Source organism: Chlorocebus sabaeus, chromosome 15 (genome assembly GCF_047675955.1).
Source record: "Chlorocebus sabaeus isolate Y175 chromosome 15, mChlSab1.0.hap1, whole genome shotgun sequence".
NCBI lineage: Eukaryota > Metazoa > Chordata > Mammalia > Primates > Cercopithecidae > Chlorocebus > Chlorocebus sabaeus.
In genome coordinates this window covers 56,669,826-56,688,075 of record NC_132918.1, presented here as the reverse complement: position 1 = coordinate 56,688,075, position 18,250 = coordinate 56,669,826, and positions in this window count along the sequence as shown.

Here is an 18,250-nt window from a genome sequence, read left to right as displayed (position 1 = left end):
TCCAAAGGAATTATGTTTTAATTTTGATAGATTCTGCTGAATTGCCTTCCAAAAGATTTTACAAATATACATTTCCAACAGTGGCATAAATGAGAGACACAAGGTAATATGCCAGTGTTTTTCATTTTGCTTTTGACAGTCTAGTGAAAGAAAAATAGCTTATTGTTGTTTAATCTGCATTGCTGTCATCACTAGTGCAGTTAAGCATCTTATATACTTATTGCCTATTCAAATTACTATTTGAAATATCTGCCCACCTCTTCTATTTTTTAGTTGGTTTGTCTTCTTGTTGATTTATGGATGTTTTCTTTTACCGTATCCCTTGTCATTTAACTTTTCTTATGATGTTCTTTGCTTAACTTAAATGTTGGATTTCCATTTTAGATAAATCTGACAATCTTTTCCTTTATGGTTTCTGCATTTTGTGTCTTACATAGGGCCCCCAATTAACACTTTTTGTATTTTGTACTTTTTTCTCTTAAAAAATAGCTCCTTAATCTATCTGGAATTTATGTTTATGTGTGGCACATGATACAATTTTATTTTTTCCATATGGCTAACCATTTGTACCAAACACTACTTATTACATCTACTGAATGTTCCTTACTGGCTATATCTAACTTTAAACAAAACAGGAATTTCAGCCTGCTTTCACTTCCCTCTTTCTTCACATACCTTCCACATTGAGATCATCTAGTTCTACACTGGCCAGTACAGCGGGCACTGGCCACATGTGGCCGTAAAGTACTTCAAATGTGGCCAGTAGGAATTGAGATGTGCTGTAAGTGCAAAATACATGCCCGATATTGAAGACTTGGTATTAAAAAAAAAAAGAGTGTAAAATATTTCATTGATAATTTTTATATTGGTTGAATGTTAGAGTGGTAATATTTTAGATATATTGTGTTAAAATATAGCATTACAATTTATTTCATATGTTTCTTTTACCTTTTTTGACTTAACTACTAGAAAATTATGTCTATGGCCTCTCTGACATTTCTATTGGGCAGTGCTGATCTAGATATTAGTTCCAGATCGTTCAGCATTTCATTTTAAAAATTAGATTTTTCATAGCACTTTAAACAATTGCCAAATGGCATTACCTGCAGTAACTGAAACTAAAATAGGCAAGTGATCCTATGAGAAGTCACAGTATTATAGGGGATCTTCACTTGTCATAGCATTTTTTTTAACCGCAAACCTTAACGCTGAATTGTTTAGCTCAAATGTGCAGAATTGTAGTCACCCCCAGGTGAAAAAGAAATTCTGCAAAAATGATGTCTATCATCAAAGTAAATTTTACATTGGCATGTGAAATATGAGAAACATTCCTATTCAGCGTCTTGGGCTGAAAGCCTAGAGAAGCCTCTTTATTATCCTACAAGGGAGCCAGGGATCTTTGCTAAGTTGGAAGAAAGTGAGCATCTCACAAAAGAATGAGGTAGGTGGCCCAGAACCTTGCAACGGGGATGCACAATGTGGGGCCAAAGTGAAGAAACTTCCTTAGGCTGAGGGACTTAAGAATCTAAAGACTGGGTCATGCAGGTGATAGACACAAATTGTACCCTGAAATCCATTCTCCCCTTTGTCCATATTCATAGAATTTTTGCTGTGCTAATTTCACAGCCTTCCCTGTACTTCACTAAATTCTTTCGAGTAGAATGTGAGCAAAAGTGATATGTGCAGCTTCTGCTTCCTCACTTCCTGCGTGAGTGGCGACGGTTCACCTTGATTGCAGAGGTAAGCAGGGTGCCTCGAGGGAGGATGAACTCAGAAGCCTCCGGGGCCACGTGAGCACAACCTACTGTCAGCTGAGACTGGCTGGACTCTTATGTGACAGAAAAATAAACTTTTATGGTATTAAATCCATTTGGAGGTCTCTTTGATACAATGGCTTTGTCTTAACCTAATTTAATGTATTTAGTCTGGCCTCTCAGAAGACAGGACCTTATTCCAGGAGAAAACCTAGGTGATGTTCTTTTAAATTGTGAGGAGGTCTCCACAGTCGAGGAAAAGGTACAACTGATCGAGGGCAACACCATCATTAGTTTTTTGTTGCTACTGTAACAGATTACTATAGTCCTCATGGTAATAAGTAAGAGCGTATTCTAACACAAGCAGTAAGCCAGATTTCACCAACCTTCTTATCATGACAGCATATTTCTCTTTTTTCTGTAATTTATTTTGTGTATACCTTTTGCAATTTCTGGTCATAAGCTTTTAGGTCTTCCACAACTGATAACATCTCTTCATTTCATTCTCATATTGGTTTCAAGTCACCTACATTTGCAGAGTCATGTCTTTCTGCTTAGAGAACATTAAATGTTTCTATTCTATGCTATAATATGTTTCAGGCATTTTCTTTTCTTTTCTTTTCTTTGAGACAGTCTCGCTCTGTCGCCCAGGCTGGAGGGCAGTGGCATGATCTCGGCTCACCGCAAGCTCCACCTCCTAGGTTCACTCCATTCTCCTGCCTCAGGCTCCCCTGTAGCTGGGACTACAGGCGCCCGCCATCACGCCCGGCTAATTTTTTGTATTTTTAGTACAGACGGGATTTCACTGTGTTAGCCAGGATGGTCCCCATCTCCTGACCTCATGATCCACCCACCTCGACCTCCCAAAGTGCTGGTATTACAGGCGCGTCCAGCCCAGGCATTTTCTTTATTTAAAAAAAAATTAGGGGTTTTTTATTATTATATTAATTTATTTATTTTTTAGATAAAGTCTTTCTCTGTCGCCCAGGCTGGAGTGCAGTGGCTCAATCTCAGCTCACTGCAATCTCTGCCTCCCGGGTTCAAGCAATTATCTGCGTCAGCCTTCTGAGTAGCTGGGTTTACAGGCGCCCGCCACCACACCTGGCTAATTTTTGTATTTTTAGTACAGATGGGGTTTCACCGTGTTAGCCAGACTGGTCTTGAACTCCTGACCTCGTGATCCACTCACCTCGGCCTCCCAAAGTGCCGGGATTACAGGCGTGAGCCACCGCTCCCAGCCCGTTAGTTTTTATTTTTACCAAAATTGTATACAAATATAGTTTAAATAGTTTTTTGTTGTTGTTGGTTTATTTATTTATTTACTTATTTTTTTGAGATGGAGTTTTGCTCTTGTTGCACAGGCTGGAGTACAATGGTGTTGTCTCAGCTCACTGCAACCTCTGCCTCCCCGGTTCAAGCGATTCTCCTGCCTCAGCCTCCCAAGTAGCTGGGATTACAGGCGTGTATCACCATACCCAGCTAATTTTGTATTTTTAGAAGAGACAGGGTTTCACCATGTTGGTCAGGCTGGTCTCAAACTCCTGACCCCAAGTGATCTGCCTGCCTCGGCCTCCCAAAGTGCTTGGATTACAGGTGTGAGCCACCGTAATATGCCACAAGGCATATTACCAAGAAACAACATTACCACTTGTTCTCCATTCTCACCTGGCAGCTGCTTTAAACCCCTTTAGCTGTTTATTCACTTCTATCACTTGAAATAATATGTTTACATGACCAACCTGTTGATTTTTCTATTTTGGGCATTATGTATTAAAATGATTTGCCCCTGCAGAAAACTATGTATATTTTGCCCTCTTTTATACCCTCCAAAATACCACACACATATAAACTGCCTGTTCTCACTACCATCCATACTATAAACACTGTTTATATAGTTATGACTGTGTAAATGCTATTCACAGCTGAGCCATGTGACAATAATTTTTCCTTTCTTGCACAGTCTTTTTCCCCGCTAAAGTCAGCATGTACTTCACTTGCTTGGGTTTCTATGTATTCATCAATAATTCAGGCCCAAATTCATCCCTCAGTTGTTTAAACTTTCTCCATTTATTCAAACACATCAACTGATCCATCAGTTTCATCATCTTGGACATTTGGATTCAGTATTCCCTAGATGCTGCAAAGTGATCATCTTGCAATGTTCCATCATGCAGGGACCTCCCTGTGTAACTGTTTTTAGATTCCCTGTTTCCTGGATACCATCCTCTTTCTTGATTTGCCTTCTTTATATAGTGGGCACTTCTTCCAGCATTTTCCTAAGAAAGTATACATGGAAGATAAGTATTTTGAGAGTTTGCATATTTGAAAGTCTTTATTCAAAACATCTTTATGAACACTTTATTCATAATACTGACTAGGCATAGAGTTCATAAAAGTAACATTTCCTCAGAATTTCAAAGGCTTTTCACATTGTCTTCTGGCTTTCAGTGTAACTTTTGGGAAGTCAGATGCCATTATGATTCTTGACCCTTTGTATAAAACCTTCTCTCCCTCTCTCCTTTTCCTCCCCTTGCCCTCTGCCCTCTGGAAAAATCTGGAATACTTTATTCCTGATATTCTGAAAGTTTTTAATGTGCACCTTGATGTGTTTCTATTTTAATCAGTTGTCTAGAGTATTTTGTGGATCCTTTCAATCTGCAAACACTGGCTATTCAGTTCTGGGATGTTTTCTTGAATTATATCTTTGATGATATCCCCACTCTGTTTTCCATCTTCTTTCTAAAATTCCTATATTCCGGCTGTTAAAGCATCTCTTTGTCTGCTAATCTAACTAATTTCTTTAATTGTATCTTATAACTCTTCTCGAGTTTTTCATTTCTGCTTTCATTTTTAATTTCCTAGAGCTTGTTTGTTCTCTGAAATGTCCTTTTAAATGGTGTATATATATGTGTGTGTATATATGTGTGTGTATGGATATATATTTTATATATATTTTTGTTGTTGTTGTTGTTGAGACAGAGTCTCACTCTATCGCCAGACTGGTGTGCAGTGGCACAATCTCAGCTCACTGCAACGTCCACCTCCCGGGTTCAAGTGACTCTCCTGCCTCAGCCTCCTGAGTAGCTGGGACTACAGGTGCCTGCCACCATGCCCGGCTAATTTTTGTATTAGTAGAGATGGGGTTTCACCATGTTGGCAGGGATGGTCTCAATCTCTTGACCTCATGATCCACTCGCCTTGGCCTCCCAAAGTGCTGGGATTACACGCATGAGCCACCGCATCAGGCCTAATGGTATATTCTTGCTTCATAATAATTATCTTCTCTTACAGCTCTGATAGTAATAATATATTTTTTAAACACTTTTTAAAAACTTTTGAAAAAGTTTTATTTCTCTGTATAGTTTTAATTTTCCGTTTTATTTTCAGTTGTTTGTTTTTCATCTTAGTTTTTATTGTTAGACCAGTTCCTGAAATCATCCTTGCCTGGTTGCTCATTGAAGAGAGGAATGCTAAAAATTGAATTGGAAACTGTATAGATATGGATGGAATCTGTTGACTATGAAGTTCTCAGTGGCTCATCTGGCCACTTATTTAGGAATCCCCAGTGTCCATATCTTTCCACATATCTTTTGGGCTGGTCTAATTTCCCACAGAATATTTTCCCCATCTCTTGACTAAAGGGTACAGGCCCAACCAACCGCATTCCAGCAGCCAAGGGAAAAGAAGGACCCATAATCCTAAAATCAATATGTAGATAAAATATCTCAAAATCTTCCGATTTTTAATATGGTACCCTTGCCTTCAACTTAGCCCTTAGTTTTATCCTCTCCAAATTTTTTTTTTTTTTTTTTTTTGAGACGGAGCCTCCTTCTGTCTCCCAGGCTGGAGTGCAGTGGCCGGATCTCAGCTCACTGCAAGCTCTGCCTCCTGGGTTCACGCCATTCTCCTGCCTCAGCCGCTCGAGTAGCTGGGACTACAGGCGCCCGCCACCTCGCCGGCTAGTTTTTTGTATTTTTTAGTAGAGACGGGGTTTCACCGGGTTAGCCAGGATGGTCTCGATCTCCTGATCTTGTGATCCGCCCGTCTCGGCCTCCCAAAGGGCTGGGATTACAGGCTTGAGCCAGCGCGCCCGGCCTCCTCTCCAATATTTAAAACTCCAGCACTTTGCCAGGTTTGGGGAGGTAGTGAGAGACATCTTGCTGTGCTGAGTTGGGGAGGTGTCTTAGTCCATGTAGTGTTGCTATAACAGAATATCTGAGACTGAATAGTTTATAAAGAAAAGAGGTTTATTTGGCTCATTATTCTGGTGGCTGGAAAGTTCAAGATTGGCCATCTGCATCTGGTGAGGGCCTGAAGTTGCTTCAACAGTGGAAAGTAGAAGAGGAGCCAGCATGTGCAAAAGGGTCACATAGCAAGAGAGGAAGCAAGTCGGGGTAGGGGCCAGACTCTTTTTAGCAACCAGAACTTGAAGGAACTAACAGAGAAAGAATTCACCCCTAGGGAGGGCATCCATCTATTCATGAGGGATCTGCCCCCATGACCCAAACACCTCTCACCAGGTGCCACCATGCACCTTGCAACATCAGGAGTCAAATTTCAACATGAGGTTTGTCGGGGACAAACACCCAAACTATAGCAGGAAGGTATCTGGAGGTTTAACAACCTTTTAGCTCTTTAATCTATTTAAACAACTCTCTTATTTTCAATACCATCTTCATTCTCACTTGCAAAGTTAACTGGTTCCACCAATTCCTGAGTCTTTTGGATTGATTCCCTGCTTTTCCTATTTCTGCCTTAGGATTCCTCTTTCTCAAATCAGCGAAATAATTTACTACATGTCCTGCTTTCCAGCTTTGAACATCTTCCTGCTCTTGTCTCCTCTGCCATATTTTTTGTCCTGTTTGTTTATGCCTTTGAAAAATCTCTTAATGGTGGTATTCAAGGGATTTTAAAAGGGATTGTAGATTAATGCATGTTCTTACTCTACTATCTTTAATCAGAAGCTTCTGTATTTGCTTTCTGTGTTAGTCAGCTCAGGCTGCCGTAACAGAAGACTATAGACTAGGTGACTTAAACAACAGAAATTTATTTTCTCACAGTTCTGGAGGCTAGAAGTGCAAGATCAAGGTGCTGCCAGAATGGGTTTCTAGTGAGGCCTCTCTTTCTGGCTTGCAGATAGCCACCTTCTTGCTCTTCCCTCACATGACCTCTACTGTGTGTCCCCACAGAAAAAGAGAAATATCTGGTGTCACTTCCTTTTCTTATAAGAATAGAAGTTCAACTGGATTAGGGCCCCCACTCTTCTGTTCTTATTTAACCTTAATCACTTCCCTAAAAAGCTCTGCCTCCAAGTACATAGTCACATTGGGGGTTAGAGCTTCAACATATGAATTTTGGAGGGACACAATTTAGTCCATTACATTTTTCACTTTAACTTTCTGATGAGTAAAGCAAAGAAGTTCATATTGCAACTTTTCAATTTGTTCTTCCTCTTGTGCCTAGCTGATATCTCATTATTCAGTTAGCATTGGAAATGGTTTTTAATCACTTTCTGTTAGAGTTAATGGAGTTTGTTTGTTTGCCCATCATCTTTGAGTTGTTAAATTTTTTACTCTGGGGATCCTCCAGTTCTTCTAGTTGTGGAATACAATTAGTCTATATTTCAATTTCATTCTCTTCTTCTAAGCCTTTAGGATTTCAACTATTACTTGGTTAATTCACTGAGTGCAGTATGTCACTTCGTCATGTCTCCTGGTTTCTATAGTAAGTGTTCAGTACTTTTAAGTCTAATGTTTTCTTTGAGGTCTTGCAAGTCAGACTTCTTTTTTCCCCCCAAACACTTTAGCTTCATTAGCTCGTAGTTCCTTTCTGAAAGTTTTTTTTAAATCCCTCATAGAAACAGAGAAGTATCCACAGATTTCTAGCTTCTCAAGTTGATACACATGTAAACTTTATTGAGATATAATTTGCATACCACAGTTCACCTAAAGTTAACAATTCGATGAGTTTTAGCGTACTTACAGAGCTGTGCAACCACCATCACAATTTATTTTAGAACAGATCAGTACACCTTTCTAGGAATTCTTTAGTTGAAACTACTGAACTTTCCACAGCTCTGAGACATGGCAGTTCTGTTTTTGTCTCTAGGTCAAATTCTAAGGCTGGGCATGGTGGCTCATGCCTGTAATCCCAGCACTTTGGGAGGCTGAGGTGGGTGGATCACCTGAGGTCAGGAGTTTGAAACCAACCTGGCCAACATGGTGAAAACCCGTCTGTACTAAAAATACAAAAATTAGCCAGGCATGATGGTGGGCATCTGTAATCCAGCTACTCAGGAGGCTGAGGCAGGAGAATCGCTTGAACCCGGGAGGCAGAGGTTGCAGTGAGCCGAGATCACGCCAGTGCACTCCAGCCTGGGCAACAGAGCAAGACTCCTTCTTGGGAAAAAAAAAAAAAATCTAAAAGCTTCATAGATATTAGCTTTGGGCTCAGATATTAATCTTTAGAAATTTGTTAAAGCTAGATTGATGGTGTAGCATGTCATTTAATTCTCATAAATGTTTCATGTGAAAAGTATATATGCTCTATAATAGTTGAGAGCAAAGTTCTGTGTAATGTACATGACGTCAACCCATCAACCTTTTTATTGTGTTGATCAAATGTTCTTTCTTTTTACTCTTCTGTTTTTGCCTGATCTCTTGCTGTGAGAACTGTATGCAAATTTATCCTTAAGATAATAGATTTATCTATTTCTTCTATAGTTTTGTCAGTTTGAGCTTTGTATATTTTGGAACTATATTATTAGTGACATAGAAATTTTAAAGTGATGTGTCTTCTGGAAATTTTTGAGCTGTTTATTCTTATGTATGACTCATTTTATCTCCATTGATGCTTTTTGCCTACAGTCTATTTTGTCTAAAGTTAATAAAGCCATTCCAGCTTGCCAGCTTTCTTCTTGTTAGCATTTGCCTGTATATCATTTTACATCCTGTCAGCTTCAACATTTCTGTGTCCCGATGTGTTAAGTGTGGATTTTGTTTGATTACATTTGACAATATTTGTCTTTAACTTGAGAATTTAGTTCACTACATTCCTGGAGCTGCAGGTATATTTGGATTTATTTCGACTATTTCATTACAAATTTTCTATTTTCTTTTTTATGCTATCCTCCTCACATGCCACTAACCAATTTTTGCTTTTTTTGGGATTGATTTTCCTTTTCATTTTACTTTTTCGTCTCTACTTTTTGTGGAAGTCATATGCTTTATGGCTATTCTTTTTATGATCGTTCTAGTTATATGAAACTCATACTTAACAAGGTCTAAATTTAATCCATATATTTACCCTCCTCCTGAAGAACGTGAGAACATTAAAACACTTTATGATCACCACCACCCCCACTCATTTGCTCTTATTGTCCACAAGTTTAGTTCTAGCCTATGCCTACATGCACAAAAGTTTAATACTGTTACTGTTACTTGATTTTGTCAGTGCTTGCTTAGTTACACTTACAACCATTCCTTTTCATATCTCAGACCTTCCATCTGGAAACATTTACCTTTTGCCTGAAGTTCATCTTTTAAATTTTACTTTATGGTGATCTTTTGCGGTAAAATCTCTCAGCTTTTTTTGGAGTAGAAATGCCTTATCTTATTCTAAAGAAAAAATAGTTTTACTCATTACAGAATTCAGAGTTGCTAGAACATTGATGATATTTCACTGCCACTTTGATCACCTTGATACATTATCTGTCTCTTGCTTTTTGTTTTGTTTTTTTCTTTTTTTGAGATGAAGTCTGGCTCTGTCACCAGGCTGGAGTGCAGTGGCACAATCTCGGCTCACTGCAGCCTCCACCTCCTGGGTTCAACTGATTCTCCTGGCTTAGCCTCCCTAGTAGCTGGGATTACAGGCACCCACCACCACGCCTAACTAATTTTTTGTATTTTTCTTTTCTTTTTGAGACAGAGTCTCCCTCTGTCGCCCAGGCTGGAGTGCAGTGGCGCGATCTCGGCTCACTGCAAGCTCTGCCTCCCGGGTTCAAGCCATTCTCCTGCCTCAGCCTCCCGAGTAGCTGGGACTACAGGCACCGCCACCAGACCCGGCTAATTTTTTGTATATTTAGTAGAGACGGGGTTTCACCGTGTTAACCAGGATGGTCTCGATCTCCTGACCTCGTGATCCACCCGCCTCAGCCTCCCAAAGTGCTGGGATTACAGGCGTGAGCCACCACACCCGGCAATTTTTTGTATTTTTAGTAGAGACAGGGTTTCTCCATGTTGGCCACCCTGGTCTCGCACTCGTGACCTCAAGTGATGCACCCACCTCAGCCTCCCAAAGTGCTAGGATTACAGGCGTGAGCCACCATGCCTGGCCTCCTTATGGGTTTTTAAAAGGTTTTTTAAACTGATGTCTACAGTTTCTCTGGGATGTATGAAAGTGGAGATATTGAGATTCCCGGAACTGGTGTCTTTCAGAAATTCCAGGAAATTCTCAGCTCCAATTTTTTTTTTTTTTTTTTTTTTTTTTTGAGACGGGGTCTTGCTCTATCACTCAGGCTGGAGTGCAGTGGCCGGATCTCAGCTCACTGCAACCTCCGCCTCCCAGGTTTACACCATTCCCCTGTCTCAGCCTCCCGAGTAGCTGGGACTACAGGCGCCCGCCACCACGCCTGGCTAGTTTTTTTGTATTTTTTAGTAGAGACGGGGTTTCACCGTGTTAGCCAGGATGGTCTCAATCTCCTGACCTCGTGATCCGCCCGTCTCGGCCTCCCAAAGTGCTGGGATTACAGGCTTGAGCCACCGCGCCCGGCCCATCAGCTCCATTTTTAAAATCAAGGAGAGAAAGAAAGGATGAAAGAAAGAGAGAGAGAAAGAGAAAGAGTGAGAAAGAAAGAAAGAAAGAAGAAAGAAAACAAAGAAAGAAAGATATAGGGAGGGAGGGAGGGAAGGAAGGAAGGAAGGCAGGCAGGCAGGCAGGCAGGCGTTTTTCTGAACTATTTGAGAATAGGTTGCATACATCAAGCCTAAATACTTCATTGTGTATTTCGTAAGAACAGGGACATTCTCTTTTATAACCCTAGTGCCATTATCAAAATTAAGACAGTTAACATTGATATAATACTATTTTGTAATCCACAGTTTACATTCAGATTTCATTAATTGTCCCAATAAAGTTTTTATAGCTTTTTTTTCCTGGTCCAGGATCCAATCCAGGATCATAAATTGCATTTATGTGTCATATCTTTTTAGTCGCCTTTAATCTGAAAGAGTTTCTTAGCCTTTATTTTGCTTGAATTTCTTGCCCTTGACCAGTTATTGTATAGAATGTTGCTCAATCCATGTTGCCTCATGTTTCCTTATGATTAGATTCAGGTTATACATTTTGGAAGCAATACTGTAGAATTGCTATCTTCTTCTCAGTGAATCACGGGTTATTGGCTTGGTCTGTTACTGTGATGTTAACTTTAAATACTTGTTTAAGGTGTTCTCTGATACATTTCCTCACTGTAAAGTTATTTTCCTTTGTAATTAACAAGAAATTTTGGGGGAGATACTTTGAAATTATATAAATCTCCTGTTCCTCATCAAACTTTTATCTACTAGTTTGATTACCCACTGATGATTTTTTAACTTTTTAATTTCTTCCATATTTAGTTGGCATTTAACCATAAGGGAGAACTTTCCCTTTTCTTCCATTTATTGATTGATATATTTATATCAACTGAATTCATGGATTATTTTATTTGGTGGATTACAATCTATTACTATCATTATATATTTTTTTATGTTTGAATTGTCCCAGGTTTGGCCAGTGGGTCCCCTTGCAGCTGATTCCTGGGTCCTTTTGATATGTCTCTAGCATTCACTGAGCATTTTCTTACTTTTTAGAAAAACAAAATATGTTTATCTCCTTTTGCACTTTTCTGCCCAGCCCTGGAATCATTTTTTCTTAGCAGCCCTAGTTCCTTTTCATAGAGAATGGTATTTAGAAACCAAGATTTGGGAACTAGGTGTGCTCATTGTATATTGTTTGCAGGTCCTTTCAGGAGACAAAGCAAGGAAACAAATATATGCATGTATGTGTCTGCATATGTATGTACACATATACCTACATACCTCTGTAACATCCATGAGTTCACATCAGTACCTCTGATTCCAGTGCCACACAATGCCTTCCTCATTCCCTATTTATAACTCAAAAGCCTGGCTCCCATTATCCTCAACTAATTGGCTTATTTGATTAATCCTTCCATAGGTAAACAAACTTCTGGCCCTACCTACTGAAAGTTCAGCCCCAGGCACACCAATCTCTACCCCCACTTTCACCTGCAGGCATGCCAGTCAAAAGCTCTGCCTCCATGAAGGGGAAAGGAAAGAAGGAAAGGCCAGTTAGAAAGCTTGGCCCCTCAAACACAAACCCCCACCTTCTGGGCACACTGGCTAAAATCTCAGTCACTAATTCACCTTTTTTTTTTTTTTTTTTTTTTTTTTGAGATGGAGTTTCGCTCTTGTCGCCCAGGCTGGAGTGCAATGGTGTGATCTCAGCTTACTGCAATCTCTGCCTCCCCGGTTCAAGCGATTCTCCTGCCTTAGCTTCCTGAGTAGCTGGGACTACAGGTGTAAGCCACCACACCCAGCTAATTTTTGTATTTTTAGTAGAGACAGGATGGTCTCGATCTCTTGACCTAGTGATCCGCCCGTCTTGGCCTCCCAAACCTCTGGGATTACAGGCGTGAGCCACCGTGCCTGGCCCACTTTTTAATCTATTATGTGGTTCATTCATCTTTCTCATTTATAAATTTGCCATACATTGATTTTCATTTCTATATTCTCAAATTTTTGCTTCTCTACTGCAGCCAGTTCTTGCTTCTTAAAAACAATAATACAGTATCGAACATGTATTGAGTAGTTATTATTGGCTCATTACTGAGTTTTGTTTTTTCATGATTATCTTATTTAAGTTTTTAAATAATCCTATGAGATTGGTATTATTCAAATTCCCACTTCACAGATTAGAAAACTGAGGCACAACTTTCCCCCATGGTATCCATACATCTTAGAGCAGGGTAGAACTAGAAATTGATTTCAGGCAGTTTGTTGCCTGAGTCCATGTTCTTAACCATTCTGAAGCAATTGATTAGAGGTATTTAAACTCTGCTCTTTGCTCTTAACTCTTTCCTCAGACATCAATCTTTCTGCTTGTTAGTCTGCTGTTCTTTTTTAGGGTATTGGTTTTCCTCAGATACTTCCTGACTATTGACCATCTGCTTATCCTTATTTTTGTGACGCTATACTGGATTTTGCAGATGGTGATGAAAGTGTGCCTCTGCTGAGTGTAGGAACCTCTGCTAGCTTATCTTTTGACATGAGGTTTTTCTTGTCTATCCTGGGGATGACTTGCTGCTGGGACATCACTCTGCATCTCTGACCTCAGTGCCCAAGTCACTGCTTTAGCCTGGAGACAACACCACTGCTAACCCCTGCTCAGCACAAAAGGAGAAGAGAAAAGGGTTTCACATGGCCTGTTGCTCCAAATTGAATATCCCAGTGGTTGCCCCAGGGTACCATCCCTTTTTTTGGGTCCATTGACTCTGAACTAGGAGCTGTTCCAGAACAACTTCCCTTCCAAAAGCAGGAACTGAGGGTATTTTAGGCTGTGGTTTTCTCTGATCTTGCTTCTCTGTTAATTTGATACCATCTGTTTTCTGTCTTTTAGAGGATGTCTTCATTTCTCTAATTCATTTATAGGAAATAAAATACTTCTGCATGACAACACAACCATAAACAAAGTCAAAAAACAAGAGGCAAACTGAGAGAAAAATCTTTGCAATTCTTGTCACAGTCAAAGCATTGTGCTGTATGAAGAAATGCACTGCCTCTTCCTCCTCTTCCTTTTTTTCCTTGTATACCTCTTCTCCATTCTCCCCGTTCTTTTAAATGTTGTTCACTTTGTGGAATTTGGTGCTGGGGGAAGGAAAAGTAGATATGGGCACCCAGTTTGCTGCCTGGTTCCATTCTCATGTCTTTAATTCTTAATCTCTAGTGGACACTATAATATGCAAAATGGCATAAGCCTTTTTCATTAGTGAGGATTCTTCCCTGAAACAGATCAATAGGAGACAGAGATTCATTTCAAGGAATTGGCTCATGCGGTTGTGGGAACTGGCAAGGGCAAAATGTGTAGGGCAGGCTGGCAGGCTAGAAATTCAGAGAAGGGTTGATGTTGCTGTCTTGAGTTTGAGTCTGCAGGCTATAAGTTCAGGCAGAGTTTCTGTCTTGCAGTCTTGAGACAGAATTCCTTCTTCTTCTGGAAACCCCAGTCTTTGCTGTTAAGGTCTTCAGTTGATTAGACTGAGGCCCACCCACATTATGGAAACTAATCTGCTTTACTCAAAGTCTGCAGATTTAAATGTTAATCATATCTTTAAAATACTTCAACAGCAACTTCTAAACTGGTGTTTGACCAAACAATTGGGCACCCTAGCCTTGCCAAGTCAACACATGTAATTAGCCATCACATGGGCCAGGCACAGGAGCTCATGCCTGTAATCCCAGCATTTTGGGAGGCAGAGGCAGGCAGATCACTTGATGTCAGGAGTTCGAGACCAGCATGGCCAACATGGTAAAACCCCATCTCTACTAAAAATATAAAAATTATCAGGGCATGGTGGTGGGTGCCTGTAATCTCAGCTACTAGGGAGGCTGAGGCAGGACAATCACTGGAACCCAGGAGGCAGATGTTGCAGTGAGCTGAGATTGTGCCAGTGCACTCTAGCCTGGATGACAGCAGGAGACTCGGTCTCAAAAAAAATAAATAAATAAATAAATAAATAATAATAATAATTAACCATCACAGTCAGCCTTTCTATTCTTTTCTTTTTTACTGGTCGTGATTATTTGTTATTTATTGTTGTGGATGTCAAGCAAGTTTACAGCATGTTGACTCCTGTGCTCAGCTACACAATACTTCCCAGGCACCTGTGCTATCACAGTGATCACATCAGAGTCATTCTTACTCGTGTGTCGGAATCACTCCAAGGTTTTTTCAACCCCTCCATGTGGAGAGAAGCTCCATAGGGACAAGGGTCTTACTGGAGTGAATTTCCTTTCCCTGACTTCATTGCTTTACCAAATTCCAAATTTGTCTCTAACATTTTCCTATCTTTTAGTGCAAATATAATCGCCTCTCTTGTGTATTTGTGACATGATGCATTCTTGAGAAAAATAATCTTTTTTTTTTTTTTTTTTTTTTTTTTTTTGAGATCGAGTCTCACTCTGTCACCCAGGCTGGAGTCCAGTGGCATGATCTCAGCTCACTGCAAAATCTCCATCTCCCGGGTTCAAATGATTCTCATGCCTCAGCCCTCCAAGTGTCTGAGACTACAGGCATACACTGCCACACCTGGCTAATTTTTGTATTTTTAGTAGAGACAGGGTTTCACCAGGTTGGCCAGGCTGTTCTGGAACTGCTGACCTCAAGTGATCCACCCACCTCAGCCTCCCAGAGTGCTGGGATTTCAGATGTGAGCTACTGTGCCCAGCTGATTTTTTGTTTTTTTGTGTTTTTTGTTTTTGTTTGTTTTTATTTTTTTAATGGAAATGTTAGGAGTGCCTGCTGTGGATTCATTAGCCAAAGAAAGACGAGGTATTTTTCCTCCTGATTCAAGGGGATATTTAGTTCATGCTCGCCTTAAATGTGTAAGGTCAACCTGGTTCCCCAAATCCCAGAATATCATTATCAGACCCATGCTCTCAGAGCTTGGTTAAAGAAGCTAAATTGGATGAATTGGGAGTGGGAATGGGCCTGAAGTTTGGGCTTCCAGGGAAGGAGGGATATAGCCAGCTGCCAAGAAAACTTCACTGAGGCTGGACAGAGGAGTATCTCGGATACTGTAAGGAGGCTGGATGTCTGTGGACACCAAGTAGTGGCCCTGGTTACCACAGGGGTCTCTGTAGCTGATCCCTATCTGTGATGAAACCCCTGGGAGGGCCATTTTGGCATCCTGCCTGGAATGGCAGTGCTGGTCCAAGCTGGAGTCCAAATTTAGACAGCAGGAGTTACACTAGTGGTTCTCTTGGGGATCCACCATGAGCAGAGTTGGCTCTTCCCCAGTTGTTCTGGACTAGACAAGCCCCAGATGCTCATATGGGGTAAGAGTCACCGAAAATGGCCGGGCAGGGTGGTTTATGCCTGTAATCCCAGCACTTTGGGAGGTCAAGGTGGGCAGATCACTTGAGGTCAGGAGTTTGAAACCAGCCTGGCCAACACGGTGAAACCTCATCTCTACTAAAAATACAAAAAATTAGCCTGCCATGGTGGTGTGCCCTGGTAATCCTAGCTACTTGGGAGGCTGAGGCATGAGAATCACTTGAACCTGGGAGATGGAGGTTCCAGTGAGCCACGATTGCACCACTGCACTCCAGCCTGGGTGACGGAGAAAGACTTTATCTAAAAAAAAGAACCAAAAACAAAAACAAAACAAAAGAGTCACCAAAAATAAAAAATGTCTGGTATAAGACTTCTTGCCATTCACAGTGGGTGGGCCTCAAAGTCAGATTTTATTTGAGAAAAATAAAGGTATATCATCCTTGTGCCTTTGAGTACTATAAAGCAGCCTCGTCTGTTTACTTCGTGTTCTTTTATATCTGGCCTCATTCTCAGAATCCTTCCGCTAGATCCTGTCCTTTCTCCCAAAGCCTGTTCGGTGGAGTTCCTTCCTTTACTCAGAATATCCCTTCTACATGGAGTCTGTCTCCACTCATATCCACCAGGAAAAACGTGAGTTCCTGCAGGACTTCAGGAGTTCCTCATCCTTCCTACAGGAAATATCATCTTTATGGGTGGTCAGTTTTCATTACTTGAAACCCCTGCTGAATGTAATGCCTGTATTTCCTCAAAGCAAGAATTTTTCTGCAAAGGAAGCCAGAGTTCCTAAACTCTGTTCCACAATACACCAGCTTGATAAGAGGCTCATCATTGTCCCACCAAAGTCTTTGTCCAATAAGTGGGAAACAAACATACCAACACCTGCTTTTGGAAAATCAAATGCACAGTAATATATTGAGGCTTGTGAGAAGCTTTATTTAACTTTAACTCAATAATGTCCAGATGTATTTAACTGCAGGATACTTTTCTCATGGCACACTTACTGGCATCACCAGTTCTGCAGGCCCAGTTTGGGAAATGGGTGCAGTGAAAGGAACATTACACTCACAATGAAAAGAAATATCCTTATTCACTTGGCTCCCTTGAGGTCCCAGTTCCCTGCACTTCCTTGGAGCAACCTCTTCCAATTTGCAAAATGAGTGAATAGACCTGATGTTTTCATTCAGACCTGTGACTGGATCTGACTTTTTATTTGACCACAATTAGAAAATTGGAATCAGTGGGGAAGTGCTGAGAGTTTATCTAAGAGAAAGGGGACACCTCTGAATAACAGCGAGAATACATAGATCTGGTTCAGACCCCAACTCCCTGACCCCTTCCAACTCTGTGACTCCAGGTAAATGGTAGGTCCTAAGTTGTAAATGGATCCAATAATGTCAACTCTGTAGCAAGCCTTAGGAAAGGATGGCATGAGATTGTGCATTCAAAGCAGCCAGCCCATTGCCTGACCCATAGAAAACATCTGCCACATTATTGCCATAGTGATGAGATCGCACCAAAGAGCCTGGCGACATTTTTTGAAATTTAGGTATAATTGACTTGAACACCCACCTTTGTTTACATCAGGTCTTCCCTGTCCAAGCCCTTTGTTCCTAGGGTCTGCAGGCTCCAATTTCATCCTACCTGGAACTTCCAGAGTCACAGGGACGCCCTCCCACCTCTGTTCTCAGTTCTTGTTCCTAACAGATCCTCAAAGAACATCACCCCTTTCCTCCATTTATAGATTCATGAGGGGCAGTGTTTATGTAACAAACTTTATTAAAGATGTAGGGCAAAGGGCAGTGGGGTTAAGGGTATGCCTCCAGCCTCCCACTGAGATGGTGAGGTAGCATCCCTCTTAAGGCTTTCCTCAATTCGCTTCCCTTTCTAGATGCCTACCAGCCCCCAAATCCTGATTTATTTCCTGCAGAGGAGTTTAGCTATCTCTTTGTTTTAAATTCCCAACTGTTCACCTTCTGTGTCCACCCAGGTGTTTTTTGTTTGTTTGTTTTGTTTCTTTGTTTGTTTTTGGAGAAGGAGTGTAGCTCTGTTGCTCAGGCTGGAGTGCAGCAGCGCGATCTCGGCTCACTGCAGACTCTGCCTCCCAGGTTCAAGCGATTCTCCTGCCTTGGCCTCCCAAGTAGCTGGGTTTACTACGCGCATCACCATGTCTGGCTAATTTTTGTATTTTTAGTAGAGACGGGTTTCACCACTTTGGCAGGCTGGTCTTGAACTCCTGACCTCAGGTGATCCACCCGCCTCGGCCTCCCAAAGTGCTGGGATTACAGGCATGAACCACCAAGGATGGCCCCACCCAGGTGTTTTGAAACAAAGAGCTTTGTGCTCAGAGACATGCAAGCCTTTGGGGATGATGCAGCTGCAGTCTGTTA